Source organism: Pinus tabuliformis, chromosome 8, assembly GCF_031772625.1.
Source record: "Pinus tabuliformis cultivar Carrire ecotype Pingquan chromosome 8, CPIR1, whole genome shotgun sequence".
In the NCBI taxonomy this organism is placed as follows: domain Eukaryota; kingdom Viridiplantae; phylum Streptophyta; class Pinopsida; order Pinales; family Pinaceae; genus Pinus; species Pinus tabuliformis.
The window spans coordinates 1,171,320,072-1,171,339,656 of record NC_142294.1 but is presented as its reverse complement, the minus strand read 5'-3'; the positions used below and the strand labels follow the sequence as shown (position 1 = coordinate 1,171,339,656).

The following is a 19,585-nucleotide window of genomic DNA, read 5'->3' as shown; positions in this document are numbered from 1 at the left end:
AGAAACGCCAATTTAAACATGGTGTTTTGTTATGAATTACAAACTCTGCACACTCAAGCCAAAGAGAGGACTCTGATAGAATATTTGGCCCTTTGAGGCATTTGGTGACAAGACTCGGCCTTACAGATAGTGATATTGTTAGGTGCGAGTATTTTGAAAACGTGTCTTGTGGGTATATATATATATATATATACACACACAGTGAGCTCATTATTGTATATGCTCTTGCTTTAATACGTGTATTTTTGTTTTAGAATTTTGTGATGGTCATGGATTCATCATTTGGAAAATTGAAAGGTTTGTTCTATTATGTAGCATGATGTTTCTGGTTCAACTCAATGTATGAAGCTTTCTATACCAAGGTTCTGTGGGTGGGTATCGTCGTTTAGAGCGCACTGTGTAGCTTGATTCCATTTTTATTTGAAAAAACTAGAGTTTATATCTTTATCGATAGGCCATTGTATCCTCGGTTTGCCATTAACAGGATAACCCCAATATCTTTAGTTGTTGAAGCAGTGGACTAACATATTCAGGAATAAGGTTTGTTCTATTATGTAGCATGATGTTTCTGGTTCAACTCAATGTATGAAGCTTTCTATACCAAGGTTCTGTGGGTGGGTATCGTCGTTTAGAGCGCACTGTGTAGCTTGATTCCATTTTTATTTGAAAAAACTAGAGTTTATATCTTTATCGATAGGCCATTGTATCCTCGATTTGCCATTAACAGGATAACCCCAATATCTTTAGTTGTTGAAGCAGTGGACTAACATATTCAGGAATCCATAGATTTTTATGGGTATTTATTTCAAGGTCTTTATGTTGAATATTTGGTTGTTTTCGCGGGAAGGAAGAGCTGGGAAGGAGTATAGTGGCCCTCTTAAATTATACCAGCTAAAACCCAAGAAGAAACGTGTAACTTGGATCCTTGGAGTCATTGGGCTCTGTGCCCTTTTCTACCTCTTGGGTGGATTTTAAAATACTTGGTCTCCTCCACCGTCTCAAGCTTCTGGATTGAGCAAGGCCAATGTGGGTTGCATTAATTCTTTAACTCTCATCATGTCTTCTTCATTTGTTTCCTTAGATTCTGAAGCTCATTATGCAGTTGGGGAGAATGAGACTTCAAAAGGCAGTAGATCATTTGAGTCTCGTGGTATCAAGTAGAGTGAGTATACTCCCTATAACGATCCAGTGAGATCTCGTAAGTTCAATAGATAAAGCCATTTCCCAGACAAGGAGGAAGCTTTGAACTGCCCAGGTTACAGAGCATATATGTTTAAGAAACAACATCAGAGTTTAACAAAGTATCGGTGGTATTTTTGTGAAAAAGGGATTTCAGTTCCGTTAGGACCGAGGAGACTCAACACTATATGCTTTTGTTTATTTGTGTTAGAGACTATGCCTATGGTTTATGGTCCATCGACCATTTAACTCTCTCCAAATGGTGGTTTATTTCTCAATAATAAGGATGCAACAAGAGTAGGAAGATCTAGCTAAAATTCTTTTCTTGTATCGCAGCCCATTGCAGATCATAGGGTCCCTGTGGATGCATATGGAGGTACAGAGAATGTTGTACGAACCGCTAAAGGTAAGGGCTATGGCTCCTTTCTCGGTTTCCATTCGTTGCACATGACTCTGCTATGCTATAGACAAGTCCGAACTTACAATTTCACATTGATTATGTGCCTCTCTTTTGAGCAGGTCCAAAGACACTTGCAAACTCGCATGGAGGTAACATAAGGGTACTTGTACGCAGGGGAAACTGTAGCAAGTTACAACCTAGGCCAGGTATTGTGGCCAACTCGAATATCCACTTCCCAATTTCCGAAGGTTTTTATGGGTATTTATCTCAAGGTATTTATGTTGAATATTCGTGGGAAGGAAGAGTAGGGAAGTAGTATAGTGGCCCTCTTAAATTATACCAGTTAGAACCCAAGATGAAACGTATACCATGGATCCTTGGAGTCATTGGGCTCTGCGCTCTTTTCTACCTCTAGGGTAGATGTTAGAATACTTGGTCTCCGCCATCTAAAGCTCCTAGATTGAGCAATGTCAATTCGGGCTGCAATTCCTTAATTCCAATAGTTTCTTCTTCATTTATTTCCTTTAGATTTTGGATCCCATTATATAGTTGGGGGAAATTAGGCTTCAAAAGACAGCAAAACATTTGAGTCCAGAGATATCAAGTAGAATGAGTATACTGCCTGTCGTGATCCAGTGAGATCTCGTAAGTTGGATGGAAGGGGTTGATAAACAGATAATGCCATTGCCCAGACAAGGAGGAAACTTTGAAATGCATAGTTTACAGAGCATATCAATTTACAAAACACCATCGGATTCTTGACAAAGTTTCTATGGTGTTTTTGTGAAAAACGGATTTCAATTCTGTTAGGACTGAGGTGAGTCGAGACTGTGTGCTTTGGTTTATTCCTATTAGGGACTGCGGATCTGTTTTATGGTCCATGGACCATTTTATCCTCTCCAAATGATTGCTTATTTTTCAAGAATAATGAGGTAATAAGAGAAGGGAGATCTAGCTAACATTCTTTTCATGTATCTAAGCACACTGCAGATCATGGGGTCCTTGTGGATGCAGATGGAGGCACAACACCGCTAGAGGTAAGGGCTATAGTTCCTTTCGTGGCCTCCATTCATTGTACATGACTCTGCTATGCCATATAGAAATCTGAACTTAAAATGTCGCATTGATTTTGTGCCTCTCTTTTCAGCAGGTCCAAAGACACCACCAAGTTTGTAGGGAAGTAACAGAGAAAGTGCTTGCAGCTAGTTCAACAGAAAGCAAGGGAAACTCTAGCACGTTACAAAGTGGGGTCAATCGGATTCGTTGGCCTCAGTAGTTAAAAGCGAATGTTTTAAGTCTACATTTTTTTTATTTGATTTTATCTGATATGCCTAAAATATCTTGGCTATTTCCAGAATATGAAATTTCCCGTTAATAAGTCTAGCCATATGGCCACCTCACTTCGAATGAGAGTTCAGAGAAGATCCTGCATATAATTTGCAGGTTGGTGGTAGAAAACAATCGATGCATGCATATGATAAGGTAGGGTGCAGTTTCATCCAGAAGAAATAAGACAAGATATGAGGCTGCAAAAATTGGCAGGAGAAGAAAATATTCCTTCTCCTTTCTCTAGGACCAAGGACTCTTCAGTTGTTTTGCAAGAGAAGTCTACTAGCTACATAGTACGAGCAGAAGAAAATGGAAATGACAAAAGGGGAAGTGTGGGAATGAATGGTGTGTTTGTTGTTCAAACCATGGAAACAACATTATGCTTTTCTAGTGCTCTATCTCTGCATAAAGTAATCAGCCTTTTCTGGTGCTCTATCTTTGCATAAAAGTAATCAGCCTTTTTTCTGGTGCTCTATCTCTACATAAAAGTAATCAACGTTTTTTATGGTGCTCTATCTCTGCATAAAGGTAATCCGCCTTTTTTTGGGTGCTCTATCTCTGCATAAAAGTAATTAGCCTTTTCTAATGCTTTATCTCTGCATAAAAGTAATCAACCTTTTCTAGTGCTCTATCTCTGCATAAAAGTAATCAGCCATTTCTAGTGCTCTATCTCTGCATAAAAACGTTTAGCTTTTTCTAGTGTTTTATCTCTGCATGAAAATAGTCAAATAAATGAGACAAACACAATTTAATATGAATAAATATAAAACATGTTCCAATGGGAATAATAAAATTTTGAAATGGCAACTGGACTTGAAATCCAATGGTTATACCACCATATCCCCCAGGGAAGGGAGGTTGATGTGAATGGTTTTGGATTGTGAAAGTGAGCATTGTATCTCAATGTGGCTTAGTTTTTGGGACATATGAGCAACCAGTAACTGCGTTCATGAATGTGATTCATAGCCAGTAGCCATTGCATTATGGCTTTATACATTGCTGGGAGATGAAAGATCTTTTCTTCTTTTCCCCTTAAGTTTCAACCCTGATCAAGTCCTTTTCTAGTGTACCAATAAGATTGGAACCATTCTATAGAATGTACGATGATGTAAATAATGCCATTATACAACTATATACTCTGGAAATTCTTTGTCTCCGATTGTTCTTTGTACGACTGAGTTGGGTCAAGATTACTTTTAACATTGAAAATTTCATATAAATTACAATGCATGCCTAAGAGGTTTGGTTTGATCTATCTTCCAAAGAACATTCATGTTAGCATGACAGAATTTATGTATATACTAACTAATATTGTATTTGTAAAGAATCTCCCGTACCTTTTTTGAATCTTGTGTTGCTGAAACTCAATATTCAAATTCTCGTGAAACAAATATTTTTGTTTAGCATGAACATACACACCAGTCTCTCTCCCTAGCCTTTACCTAAAAAGAAAGAGGTTGAATTGACCTAATGAAAATATGGATTCGATAATGTAAGGCATTGTGAATACTTAACGTGGGTGTATTGTTTCCTATTTAATCATAGATTATTATTAATGTGTTTCTGCAGAGTCATTATAAAATAGTTGACCAACAGGTAACAAAAAGTTCTCAATTTTGAGTTTGTAAAGCTAAGGGTTCAAAAATTTACTCCGTGCTTATTAAACACCCAGTCAATGTTTAGTAGGAACCCGCATTCTCCTTTAAGTCTGCACTGGAAACTTATGACATTTATATGAACATTGTGCCTATGGTTTATTTTTCAATAGTAATGATGCAACAAGAGAAGGAAGATCTAACTAACATTATTTTCTTGTATAGCAGCACATTGGAGATCTTAGGGTCCCTGTGGATGCAGATGGAGGTACAGAGAAGGTTGTATGAACCGCTGGAGGTAAGGGATATAGGCTCTTTCCCGGCTTCCATTCATTGCACACGACTCTACTATGCTATAGACTAAGTCTGAACCTAAAATGTCACATTGATTGTGTGCCTCTCTTTTGAGCAGGTCCAAAGACACTTGCAAACTTGTAGTGAGGCAACATAAGAGTACTTGTGGTCAATTCAAGAGTTAACGCAAGGGAAACTCTAGCAAGTTACAACCTGGAGTCAATTGGATTGGTAGCTACCTGTTCGAGAAATTCTGATTTCACATCAAAAGTGAAAAGCGAATGTTTTAAGTCCATTTTTTTTGTTTTTTTTACTATCCCTAAAATATTTTGTGTATTTCCAGAATCTGAAATTTCCCATCAATTGGGCTATACTACAGACTCATCTGCATACACCTTCCTCACTTTGACCATTGAGAGTTCAACTACAGAAAATTTGCAGGTTGGTGGTGTGGAAAACAGTCAAGGCATGCATATGATTCAATGGTGCAGTTTTCGCGGGAAGAAATAAGAAAATATATGAGGCTGCAAGAATTGGCAGCGGAAGAAAATATTTCTTCTTCTTTCTCATTCTCTGGGACCAAGGACTTTTCAATTATTTTGCACGAATTGTCTACTAGTGGCATAGTACACGCAGAAGAAAATGGCAATCCTTTGTTTGAAGAGAAAGGAAGCTTGTGAAGGAATGGCATGCTTTCTGTTCAACCCATGGTAACGCCATTAGCGTTTTCTAGTGCTCTATCTCTCCATAAAACTAATCAACCTTTTCTAGTGCTCTATCTCCGCATAAAAATAAGCAGCCTTCTCTACTGCTCTATCTTTGCATGAATATAATCAACCTTTTCTAGTGCTCTATTTCCGCATGAAAATATTATATGAATCAAGTTAAAAAAATGCTCAAACAAGAATTAATGAATTCTCAAAATGGCAGCGGAATTGGACTGGAATTCCAATGGTTATACCACTATATCCACCATGGAAAGGGAGCTTGATGTGAGTGGTTTTGGGTGAATCAGATGAGCATTGTATATCAATGTACCTTGGAATTTGGCACATATGAGAAAGTTGTAATTGCATTCATGAATGAGATTCAAAGCCAATGGCCATTGCATTATGGCTTTGTACATCGCTGGGAGATGAGAGATGTTATCCTTTTTCCCCTTAAGATTCAACCTTGATCAAGTCCTTTTCTAGCGTACCAATAGGAGAGGAAACATTCTATAGATGTATGATGATGTAAATATATACAACTATATACTCTGGAAATTATTTGTCTTTGAATTTTCTTTGTACGACTAAATTGGGTCAAGACTATTTTTAACATTGGAAAGCTCATATAAATTACATTGCATGCCTGAGAAGTTTGGTTTGCTCCATCTTCCCAAAAAAAAATCATTCATGTTAGCATGGAAAAATCTGTGTAGCTACTAACTGATATTTCATCTGTAAAGAATCTCATGTATGTTTTTTAAATCTTGTGCTGGTGAAACTCAATATTCAAATTCCCGTTAAACAGATATTCTGGTTTAGCATGGACATACACACAGGTCTATCTCCCTAGTCTTTATCCAAAAGGAAAGAGGTTGAAGTAAGCTAATGAAAATATTGATTCGATAATGGAAGGCATTGTGAGTACTTAACATGGGCAGGTTGTTCCCTATTTAATCATAGCTTACTATTAATCTATGTCTGCAGAATCACTATAAAATGGTTGACCAACAGATAACAAAAAGTTCTCAAGTTTGAGTTTTTGAAGCCAAGGGTTCAAAAATTTACTTACTGCTTATTAGACACTCACTCAATGGTTATTACGCACCCGCATTCTCCTTCAAGTCTGCACTGGCAACTTAGGACATTTATATGAACACTGTTGTCAATGAAAAATGATCACGGTATGAGATAAGTTTGCAGCGTTAACATAAATATTCATCACAAACGTATATTATTGACATGTAAGCGCAAAGGATATAGAAGAATACGCAAAGTGAGAAAACGTCACTTTATAGGGTGAAAGAAACCATTAACAAATGGATTATGTACTTCGTATTCCAATAAGCGATGGTGGAATTTCGAAAAAAGGTTTCCGCAATTTGTCTTCATATATTTTTTCTTTGGTAAAGTGTCCTTCCTTTTAGAAAGAATGTTTGCACTGTGTCATGTCAAGTCTACCTAGGTATTGTAACCAATCTGATTTTTGGGATACATATTTTTATATTCGACATAACTGGTTTGATAAACAGATAACACCACTGCCCAGATAAGGATGAAGCCTTGAAATGCTCAGGTTACAAAAGCAGGTCCATTTAAACAACACCGTTAGGATTTGACAACGTCTCCAAGGTGTTTTTGTAAAAAATGGTTTTCAATTTTGTCGGGACTGAGGAGAGTCACAACTATGTGCTTTGGTTTATTTCTGTTAGAGACTATGCCTCTGGTTTATGGTCCCTAGACCATTTTAGCCCCTCGAAATGATGTTTTTATTTTCTTCTAAGACTAACGATGCAAGAAGAGAAGGTATATCTAGCTAACACATTTTTTTTTTTCCCTTGTTTCTCAGCACTTTGCGGATCATATAGTCTCTGTGGATGCAGATGGAGGTACAGAGAAGGTCATGAAAACCACTAGAGCTAAGGGCTATAATTCCCATAATTCCCATCTTGGCTTCCATTCTTTGTATGTGACTCTACTATGCCATAGAGAAGTCTGAATTTAAAATGTCATGTTGATTGCGTGCCACTCTTTTGAGCAAGTTCATAGACACTTGCAACTTCGTATGGGAGCACAAAGAAATCTTTTGCAGTCAGTTCTAGAGAAAGCAGGGAAACTCTCGCAAGTTACAACTTGGGGTCAATTGGATTGGAAGTTACTTGTTCAAATTCTTTTGAGAAGGCCTCAAGGCTGAAAAGTGAATGTTTTTACATCTACATTTTCTAATTTGACTTTATTTACTTTGACTAAAATAATATCTGGTCTATTTCCAGAATTACAAATTTTTTGTCAATAATTCTAGGCTGCAGATTGGTCTAGATACAGTGCCCTCGCTTGGAATGAGAGTTCAAAGAAGATTCCTGCAAAAAAGTGTCAAGATATGCATATGGTATACAACAGTGCAGTTTTAGTAGGAAGAAATCAATAAAGATGTGAGGCTGCAAGAATTTTCAGGAGAAGAAAATATTTCTTCTCTTTTTTCTAGGACCAAGGACTCTTCAACCATTTTGAATGAGAAGGCTACTAGTGACATAGTACAAGCATAAGAAAACGACAGTCGTTTATCTGGGAGGAAAAGGAAGCTTGTGAATCAATGGAGTGGCTGCTCTTCAACCCATGCCAACAACATTAGCCTTTTCTAGTGCTCCGTCTCTGCATAAAAATCTGTCATCCTTTTCTAGTGCTCCGTCTCTGCATGAAAATGGTCAAATGCACGAGGCAACAAAATTTTATGTGAATCAAGATAAAACATGTTCCGACGGGAATATTAAATTCTCACACTGGCTGCGAAATTGGACTTGAATTCTAAAGGTTATACCATTGTATCCTTCGAGGAATGGGGGCTTGATATGAATGGTTTTGGGTGGAGAATATGAGTCTTTGGCACATATGAGCAAGCAGTAGTTGCATTCATGAATGGGGAATAGAGCCAATAGCCATTGTATTATGGCTTTATACATTGGTTAGATATGAGAAATCATTTCGTCTTTTTCCCTTGAGTTTTAACCCCGATCAAGTCCTATGCTAGCGCATCAATAGGATACGTGGCATTCTACATTATATGTGCGATGATGTAGATAATGCACTTATGCAACTACATGCACTGGAAATTCTTTGGCTTCAATTGTTCTTTGTGCCACTGAGTTGGGTCAGTGCCACTTTTGACATTGCAAAGTTCACATAAATTATAATGCATGCCTGAGATGTTTTGTTTGGTCCATTTTTCGAGAAACCATTCATGTTCCCATGTTAGTATTTATCTATGCATCGACTAATATTGTATTTGTAAAGAAGCTCTTGTATTTTCTTTTAATCTCGCGGCGGTGAAACTCAAGCTTCAATTTCTCTCCTTGTTGGTGAAAATCAAGGTTCAAATTTGCGGCAAACAATTTTTTTGGTTTAGCATAGGTATACACACCGGTCACTCTCCCCTAGATTTTTCCTAAAGAAAAAGAGGTCAAGGTGACGTAATGACAATTTTGATTCGATAATGTAAGGCATTATGAGTACTTAACATGGGTGGACTATTGACTTGGGTATTCCTATTTAATTAAATTATAGCTCATTATTAGTCAATGGCCGCAGAGTCATTATAAAAAGGTTGACCAGTAGATGATATGAATTTCTCAAATTTCATGAAGTGAAACACGGGGCTCAAAACCTCACTTCATGTATATTAAGCACCCAAACCCTTTGTATTAGGCCCCCATATTCTCCTTTAAGTTTTCACTTGCATTGCCAGCTTATGGCATTTATGTGAACACTTTTGCCAATGTCACTAATCGTTGTACAAGACAAGTGTGCAGGGTTAGCAAGAATACTCATCATGGATGGATACGATTGACACGTAAGAAAAGGAGATAGGTAGAAGAATATACGCCACTGAGAAAAAAATCACTTTATATGGCGGAATAAACTATTAAAAATTGCATTCTATAGGTCATGTCACAGATAAGTGATGGTGGAATTTTCCCAAAATGGTTATGTCGATTGCCTTCACATATCTCTCTTTTTAGAGCTATTTTGTTTCCTTGTGAAGTATCCTTCTAGCAAGATTGTTTGCATTGTGTCGTGTAAAAGGCACCCGCGCATTGCCGTCAATCACAGTTTGAGATACATATGAATGAATTTGATTATATCTTGCCTAGACCAATTCGTGTCTCCCCTTGAAATCCCGAGGCCTTCATGTGACAACATTACATTGTTTTTTATCCTATAGAATTTCTTTGGTAAGATTCCCTAATTTCGATTGCCCCTTTTACTATGATGGTTTTGAGCATTGAGCATTGTTTGTCTAGTCCGATGACATAATTGCTTTATTTTTAAAATTTTGGATATCATTAAATTTGAGCCACCTTAAAGCAATTTTTAAAACCATGGCTCATGAACTTGGTGAGGCTGGAGTGCACGAGTTCAATTCGAACTTTCCCAAATCTCAACAACAAAAATAGCTCAAAATGGAAGTTTTTCTTTTCCTTTTAGGCACTTACATGTTATAGTGGTGAACTTTTCCCTTCACCTGCAAGTTGGATTGACTTGGCAGTAAACACGCCATGAGTTACTCATAGCTAAGGATCTAACTCACGGTTACTAATGCGTTTGACTCGACTACAATGACTCAAACTTGGGTCCAAGGTAATTCAATTTGACAAAAAGGGCGAGCGGCATCTCGACTTGACAGTAATCAATTTTATTAACTATGCGCCATAGAACCCATATTAGTGGTTTATGCCGCTTTGGATTTGAATGTGTGACCTCTTAGGAATAATCACATGTTCTTGACCATTAAGGCTAATCATGTTGTACTCTAAGTTATTTGTTTTCGTTAATCTATATTGGTTATGGTGTTTAAATGAATATTAGTAGCACTAGAGCTCGAACTAATACCATTTAACACTAAAACTATTAATTAAATTGGAACTGGATTTAGAATCAAACACATTATCACAAATCGGATTCCAAATCAAAATAGTTAACCCTTAAATTAGGACCTCCTTAGAACTGGAGTTGGACAGGATGAAGCAAAATAAGAAGCAGGATTAGAGCCAAAACCAAAAAGGTTCAACCTCAAAGTCATGAACGGGAGAAAAATGTTCAACCAAGACATATATAAAATGTTCAATTATATATATCCAAGCTATTAAACAACACTTGCATAAATCATAATAATATTAATTAAACAATGTAAGCTACTAAACAACAATTATAGGAAGTATTTTTGATGTACAGAGAATGTAAGGGTAAATACATGGAATCTATTGACATTTAATTGAAATATATTTTGAACAAATATACATAACATTGATGATCTAAATTGTGTAAAGAGTGCAAAAATAATTATACTATAATCTACAATTAATGTATGTGTACTGTCCAGAATGTTCGTTCATATATATATCCAACCTGTTAGACACAAATGCTATAAAAGTTTTTAATGCATAAAGAATGTAAGGGTAAATACTTGACGCCCAGTGGAATCTAATGGCACTCAATCAATACATTTTTGAATCAAAATACATAATATTGAGGTTCTAAATTGTCTCAATAGTGCAAAAATAATTATAGTATAGTCTACAATCAAATCATCATCCAAATATTGGTCTTCTACCATCTGTGCATCAGTGTATACTCAATGTCCAATACCAATGTTCGTACCTTGCCACAATGAATGCTGTTTCACGTCACAATTCCATCAAGATAAGTCCATTGAAGATGGGTGGAATCATTAAATAGATCGCAACAAAGCTTTGGGTAGTTGCGGTGTTTAACAAAAAAAAAAAAAATGGGGATGGCGCAACACCAATTAAATTAATTGTTTTGCCTGTGATTTATCACAATAGCCAATTTTAATGGATTTTGTCTAGTTTTGATCAATGCACAACATGAGAAGTGAAAACCAGTTTGAATGACTAGTGTTGTTTAGAAGTGACCAAAATTTGGTTGAATTAGTGAATTTTGGTGCGGAATGATCGATATCAATAACACCGGTTCAACAATTTCCTTTAATTTTATATTTGTTTAATTTTCAACATCCCTCCAATAAGATTGAAGAACTAATCTCACGCCATGCTAAAACATCTCGATATGCTTTGCCGCTAGAGCAAACAACCACTTTGATAGGGTGTTCAAAATCATGAGCATTGGGTCAACACAAATTTCAACCCCAAACAAAGAATACCAGTGTCATCGCGGTTTAATATAGATTTCATGTATAAGTTATGGACTAGAGACTAATCTCACATTGTTCAAGATGCACAGGATCATGTGGTGAAGAGATGGGATTAGATTCATCGTGTTACAATGAACAATCCCACATAATAAGAAGAATGATTAAGATAGATTATGAGCAACGAGCACAAGAATAAAAGGTTACAACAATGCATCGAATATGCACACCAAAACATATCTGCACTAGTACATCAGTGGTGTTCACACATATTATTCACAAGGTGGACAATATATACATGTGCCACCAAAAGACATACATCAAGCATTTCTTCAATGGATTCATCCTTAATGGTTACATTGTCCATCTAACCATTAGCCACACCGGAATGTTATTGCTCAGTTCTGGTCCGTAGGTGTCAGCGTTACAAACTCATCAGCCTCTCAACGAGTTTCAATGTGCTCTATTGTACCAATTTCACCATCCTTGATTCCCCTTACTTTTGTCTCATTGACCTATAGTATTAATCCTATTCCAGATCCACTTGACTTAATATCCAAAATAGTATCGATCGCAGTACCTTCAAGAATATTACCTCATCCATCTAGATTTTTATGCTTAGAAAGTTGCTTCCTTGCGATGGAAATACAAACATACTTTAATTTCCTTCTAGACTGTAGGATGTGATTGTGGTGGGTTGTCCTCACAACTTATGGGGTGAGGGACGGGGAGCGATTTTGACAAGTAACATGGTTTTATCCCAAAGTTGAGAGTTGCATGGACTAAGATAATCAGTGGGCAAACTCAACCTTTTTGGTGAGTTTATTTTATAAGACGAGGTAAGGTTTTGTGTTGACCTACTCATTTTTTCAAACTTTCGTTGATTTGGGTCTGCTTAAAATGAACCAAAACCTCTAATGGAACAGTTCCATGGTAAAAATTCCCATTAATCACGTGGAGCGTAACATTTGGCATTATTCCTAATAGATTCGAGCAATAATTTTAAGGGGAAAGAGACTAGGCTTGTCCGCTATCTAAGTTACTCCAAATCGCTATCATCCGCTTAGATACCCATGATAATAAACTAATACCCTTTTTGAAACCATAAATTGGAATTTATACCCACTTTCTCCGAAACCTTACATCCAAAATCCCACTCCATTTCTTCTTCTTGCCACCTCTTAAAACACTTAAAAGGTTCCATTTAATGAATATTCATGGCTTTTATTGTAGCAATGGCCGCGAACTTTAATTAGTATGTGGAACAACTAGAACCTTTTCATATGAAATTCTTGCCCAAATCTCACAAGGTTTTTCTTCGAAGTTCTAATTCCACCTTGTTGATGGGAAATTTGAGGATGAGACTTTGGCATTTGGGGTTTTGGTCCATTTTAAGTCAAGGCGTGTTGACCAAGAACCCGTAATTCCTCATCCACCGTGACATACAAGGATTCAAGGGTAAGAGGTGATGTTGAGCTAGGAGAGATGGCAAATTAGAAGAAGGGAGGCTTGGGGGGGAGCGTAAAACTCAAAGGAGTAGTTTAGCAATTGTAGCCAAATTTCACCAACCCACAAGCATTCATTAAGGAAGAAGGATTTCGACCATGGAATTTTGAATAGCACGGTCTAAGATTAGTTCTTCGATCGGATGGAAGGGATGCCAAAAATTAAAGAAATATGAAATTAATGGAAATTGTTGAACTCAAGCTATCAATGTTGGTCGAATTGCACCAAAATCCTTTGGCCATAGTTCCCGTCAATTAGAGTTCCTAATCGGAAAAAAGGATATATGACCTTGGGAACTTTGAATGGTAGGAACTATGACCGACAAGCGAAGGTCATAGTTACCCCGTTGGTCAAGGTTTCTTCCTCAAAGCTCCTATCGGTCAGAGTCCTTGACTAAGAAAGGGTGGTATGACCTTAGGAACGTTGACTGAGAGGACCTATTCCCTGCGATTACGATGGGAAAATGAAAGTCATAGTTCCTTTGTTGGTCAAATTTCCTTCACCACTATTCCTGTTAGTCAAAGTTCCTCACCGGAAAAGTTCCAAATCACTGAAGGAACTATGACCTCAAGAAATTTGATTGATAGGAACCATTCCTAGAAAAAGGACTGATGGATGAAGGTCATATCCCCTTTGTTAGTCAAAGCTCCCAATGTCACAGTGGTTTACTAATAAAGGCACTGTGACCTCAAGAACTCTGATTGATATGAACTACGACCGACATATGAAGGTCCTAGTTCCTTTGCCAACCAAAGTTCCTTCATCATAGTTCCTATTAGTTAGAGTCCCTAACTAACAAAGGAACTATGACCTGGGGAATTTTCATTGGTAGGAAATACTCCCTAGAACTATGATCTACAAATGAAGGTCATAGTTCATTTCTCAGTCGAATTTCATTCGTCGTAGTTCTTGTGGTCATAGTTCATGTCTGTCGAATTTCTTGATTAATAAAGGAACTATGACCTCAAGAGCTTTGACTGGAGAGAACTATTCCCTAGGATTCGAACTGACAAATGAAGGTCATACATAGTTCCTTTGACAGTTGAAGTTCATATAATTCATGTCAATCAAAGTTCCCGACTAACAAAAGAACTATGACTTCATGAACTTTGATTGATAGGGACCGTTACCTAGAACTGCCACTGACAAATAGAGGCAATATTTACTTTGTCATATTTCATGTGGTCAGAGTTCATGACGGACAAAGGGACTAGACATCATTTTTAAATTAAAATATGTGGATGATCTTAAAAGAGCATTTCATGTGGTCAGAGTTGATGACGGACAAAGGGACCATGACCTCATTTTTAAAATAAAATATGTGGATGATTGATTTTAGACTTCAGTGGTCCATACTAATTTCGATAATCCGAAAGACATTATCAAATATCTGGATGATATATTTTAACAAAAGAATAAAAAAATAAATATGAAATGGATGATGATATATTTAAATATACTCATTTTGATAATCCGAAAGACTGGATGATATATTTTAACAAATATGAAAATAAAATATGAATATGAATGAGATTATTACGATATATAAATATAAATATGAATGAGATTATTACGAATATGAATGAGATTATTATAAAAACATATGAAATGGATGACGATATATTTAAATATAAATATAAATATGAATGAGATTATTATTTAAATATAAATATAAATATGAATGAGATTATTATTTAAAAAAGCGGGCACGTTATCCTTCCACTGCAGGGAGCGGGAGGTAGTCGTTGCTCTGTGAAGCCAGCCTCACGCGTTCCCCTCCTCTCTAAGGCGCATGACACTTCCCGGAAGAAGCTCCCGGACCCTGCCCTTCGACAGGGGGCCATGTACCAACTCTCTACTTGGACCAGGGCGCACCCACATGTTCAATTACACCTCACGCCCACCACTATCAACGCTTTGGTTTCTGCGCCCCTGGCGCGTGTGGGATATATGTGACTCTCTCACTCACTCACCATTACATTCCTATCCTCTGTGTCTCTGTCTTTGCTCGGCTCATCGCATTGTGGTACCAATTCAATTCTTATTATTGTGATCATCCATATTTTTGTCAAGGACAACGAGCAGAACACAGCTGGACGTGGAGAACAGAATCGATTGCTCTCACACTCACAATACGCATTTCACACCACATTCGCGCATTTAAATGTAAAACTTCCTTTCTGGACGTGCAGAAGAGAAGTGCCTTTACACTACATCAACCAATTGCTCACACACAGACAGACAGCTTTAAAATATGCATATTTCAAACCAAACGTTTTCTGAATTCGCCCCTTCCACGGATCAACTGTAAACTTGCCTTTCTCCTGTTTCTTGCAAATCCATGTGAACATGCCTCTTCTCTTCACCATTGTTCAGAAATTTCGATGGCCCTTCTCTTCCCCGACGATTTCATTTTGAGAAAAAAAATTCGATGGCCCTTCTCTTCAGGAACGATTTTATTTTGAGAAATTTCGATGGCCCTTCTCTGCAGGAACGATTTAATTTTGAGAAATTTCGGCCTGCTCTCAATTTCCACATCCAGATGAAGATGAAGAGGGGTGTTCAGGATTTGGAGTAATTTCGGCCTGCTCTCAATTCCCACATCCATATGAAGATGAAGAGGGGTGTTCAGGATTTGGAGTAATTTCGAGCTTCCACATCCCTTGAAGACGGGCCTTCACCTTCACGATTTTGAGGATTTCGGCCTGCTTTCATTTCCAATTTCAATATTTCAGCGTCACAGCAAGCAGAGGAAAACCAAAATTAATTCACCATCAAAATCTGTCAAACATAATGGGAGTCCGATGCATATTGGCAGAGTTGGATATCGCTTGTGGACTTCCCCGCCAATCCAATCTATTACTTTTGCGCGCTGCAAGTATACAAAACCTGCACTCAAAATCACCGTCCATTGTTCACCGGAAGCACCACGTCCAAGTCTGGTCGCCTTCCAAAACTTGACAATGTACCACTCTAACTGCAACTGAAACCCTCGTCTCTGTCTCCTTGTTAAGAGGGGAAAAGGCACTGAAAATTGTCACAGGTTGTGTCAAAATGACTATATATACATATATATGGGGTAATGTCTTTATTTGAAGTTACTCATTGTATCTTCTTCCTATAGCAAACACCTAGTTCATGAATTTTCCTGCACAGCATTGGTCGTCATCTAGAAGAAAATAGAACTCACTCTGGTCGGACCAACAATTTGAGAGCAACGCTGCTTACGATTTCGCTCGAGCCAAATTGGTCCGTTTTGGCGTAGTTTCATAGTTGCATGCCCTTCCTCCATGCAGTTGACATGTCACACATTAACGGGATTGCTTAGCAACATCGCACACCATTTTTTGCGCTTCTTTCACTTATGCTCTCCATGTTCCACGGGTAATAGGGTTTAAATACATTACATATTGGGTCCCACATAATGCATATACATTTGCATTTTCGTTGCCAACTTCATAAGCTAGTTTTGTCTCAAGTACTCATCAAACAACATTGCCCATCCATGATAAGCTAGATCCCAAGCTCTTTGCTTTGCGGACAAAAATACAATATTAGCCTGTAATCTCTAACAACTCCAACTTCATGATTCTATAAGCGACACTTGGAAAAGAGAAGATCAAATGCCTCTCCTTCTTGTGATAAAATTGTGACGATAGGCACAACACTTGTATTGATATGAATAGCAAACACATTTTAAGGATTGAGGAGAGTGGGTACTAGTGCTTCTGTGGAGTTTTACTTGAAAAACTCAAGATTATGTTGTTGTCAGTGGGTTCAGGCATACACCCTCTTACCTCGAAAGGCTCGTTGGAATTGTGAACATATTTGATGAAAATGGCTTCATTTTGCAAGCATGTCACCACATCCCAGCGCATAGGACCCGGACGAGAATATTGACGGTGGAAGTGTTGTGGAGAACCAATTAATAAGCCGTGAATGGGGGGGGCATCTATTCTTGCAAAGTCCCCTAGGGATTTGCACCCAACCCCACCCTTTTTTTCACAACCACGAGCATACACATGAGCATGCCATCGACTAGGATTGAGCCTCGAAGGGGGAAGTAACAGCGTCTCACTTTCATCAACCCAACACGTCACTGCCGGCAACAGAAGACCAATTTGAAACTAACTCTTACTGCAACTTCACCCATGAATGTCGTCAAAGTTAAATCGGTTCAATTTGGCCTAACTTCATAATTGTGTGCAATCTTTATATGGAGTCGAGTTGTGGCAAAACTTTGGATGATCTATTAGTGATTTCATTGGGTTCGATTTGCTAGACGAGGTTATAGTACGCATAAAAGGAAGGTAAACACGTTAAATTTGATGGGGGTTGGGCTAGGCGGGATGTCCCTTTGTGGCCTGCTCTATTCTTTGTATGTATTCAAGGGAAGATTGTTGTAATGAAGCATCTCTTCTTCTTTCCCATGATAGTGGTCAAGTCAAATTGTCCTGTTTTGGCATGCTTCTGTAATTGTGTGGCCTTTCTCTATGGGGTTGATATATGGCCCAAAGATTTTGGTTCTTTACTTCTTAGGCAATACAAATGTTTTAGAGAAACACAATACGAGATTTCGAAGTGGCGCGCAAGAAATGTGAGGTAGGTAATCATATTTATAGACCACGCAGGGTTGTCAAGAATTGAATTTTGTGAGAGGATAAAACGCGTGTTGGAGTGAGAGTTTAAGAGCAATTTTCCTTTCGAGTACAACCATCAATATCATTTAAGCCAATCTTGTTAAATTTTCGAGGGTTAGTTTCATAAATGTACGCCATTTGCCCATGGAGAAATGATGTGGCGAGAACATTTTGTTGTTCATAAATCTTGTCAATATAATCAAGTTCGATTGGAAAGGAAAGAATCAAATCTAACAAGAAACATTGTAAATGGATTCAAGGCCTTTGTTTCCTTAACAAACTCAAGCGGATTAGGTGACCACCAGGTATACTAGGCAGATTTTGAAATCATTACCCACATACAAGGAAATTTCCATTGAATATGCGATGTTGATTCACTTATTGTAAAGTCCGCCGCTCTTTAAATTCATGCAATCTTTTCTTTCCCGATGTCCTCCAATTTCCAAGTCAGGTGATGGGTGTTAGTTGTAGAGAGAAACGAGAATAAAGTAACAAGATTGGGCTACACCATTAAGCCATTTTGTTCTTGAAAGGGGAACAAGAGTGGCAAGCTTCAATTCATTGATTGTTTTCTAATGACGATATTATGGTTGTTGATGGGGATTCAAGGTTATGATTGGTTGGAACCTATTGCGTAGCTTCCATGGGAGAAATTAATTTCAAATTCGAAGTGCCTTTGTGTAGTTGTTCCATTGGATCTTGCTCAATGGTCCGCAATCATGTGGGTCATTGCTCTTTCTTCTCAAACACGATATCATTAGATACTTGGGAGTTGTTACGAGAATCATACCCATCAAAGTTCAAGATCGGTTCTGAGTCCTTAAAAAATGAATTGCACTTATGTATTCGATAAGACAATAACTTGGTTATGTCCCATTCATATACAGTCTGGCATGCATGGTAGCACTTTCGAATTATGTAAGCTAGGTAATTGTTCCTATCCCATTGCGTGTGACTTAGCTCACACAACGAGGTTCGATTATTGGTTTAGAAAAACAAAATACAAAAAAGCTTTGTCCGCTCTTCCCCGTGGATAGAGGAGAAGAAGATTTGAAGCATAAATGACATAATGGTCGAGAGCACACAAGGAAGGCCTCTCATAGGTAAGGAAGGACTAGGAAGACCATTACGAAGAAGTCAAACTCCAAATTAGAGAGGAGGGCCTCTCTTAATTGGAACAGGAAACAAAAAGTAAAGCCAACACCAACCTATTCAAAGCCAAAAAGGCCGAAGTATATTTTTGGATGTTAAAATCCTGAAGCCTCTAGTTGAGAGCAAGCGTATGATACCCTCGCTTTAGGGGGTATCTTCCTTGATGGTTTCTCTGAAAGTGAAATACATCCCAAGCGTCTTCCTAGAGGCATATGGCGATGGCATCTAGTGGTTAGCCTTGATCAAATTTGTGCTTGTCCCTAAGTCCTCTCTATTTTTGGTCAACCGCTTGATATCTTGGTGGACATTCTTAATGAGATTGGTCAAATGACATGGACCTTCCTAGACACTTTCGTTTAGTGATTCAAGCATGGTGATAACATTAGAGTGCGATTCATCGTCCATTCATTTTGAAGTAAGATTTCATTAAGCGATTAAAACGACTAATTGAACAATAAAGCCATTAGGGTTTCAAACCCAAATGGAAAGAAGTAGAACAAAATGGGAGAGCCCCCAAAAACCGGTAGGCCAAAATGATGTTGGCCTACAAAAATAAGTATGCCACAGGTGTGTGAGTTAACGACAAACAAGAATCTGAAGAACCATTATTGGAGGCT

General features: G+C 37.8%; 1 long non-coding RNA gene across 1 annotated transcript; it reads left to right on the top strand.

Annotated features, from left to right (window-relative positions):
* Positions 1–943: 943 nt before the first annotated feature.
* Positions 944–4,725, top strand: LOC149239523 (uncharacterized). The gene is made up of 3 exons (XR_016246450.1): positions 944–1,585; positions 1,699–2,616; positions 2,727–4,725. It is a non-coding gene; the product is annotated as an uncharacterized LOC149239523 (long non-coding RNA).
* Positions 4,726–19,585: the final 14,860 nt, after the last annotated feature.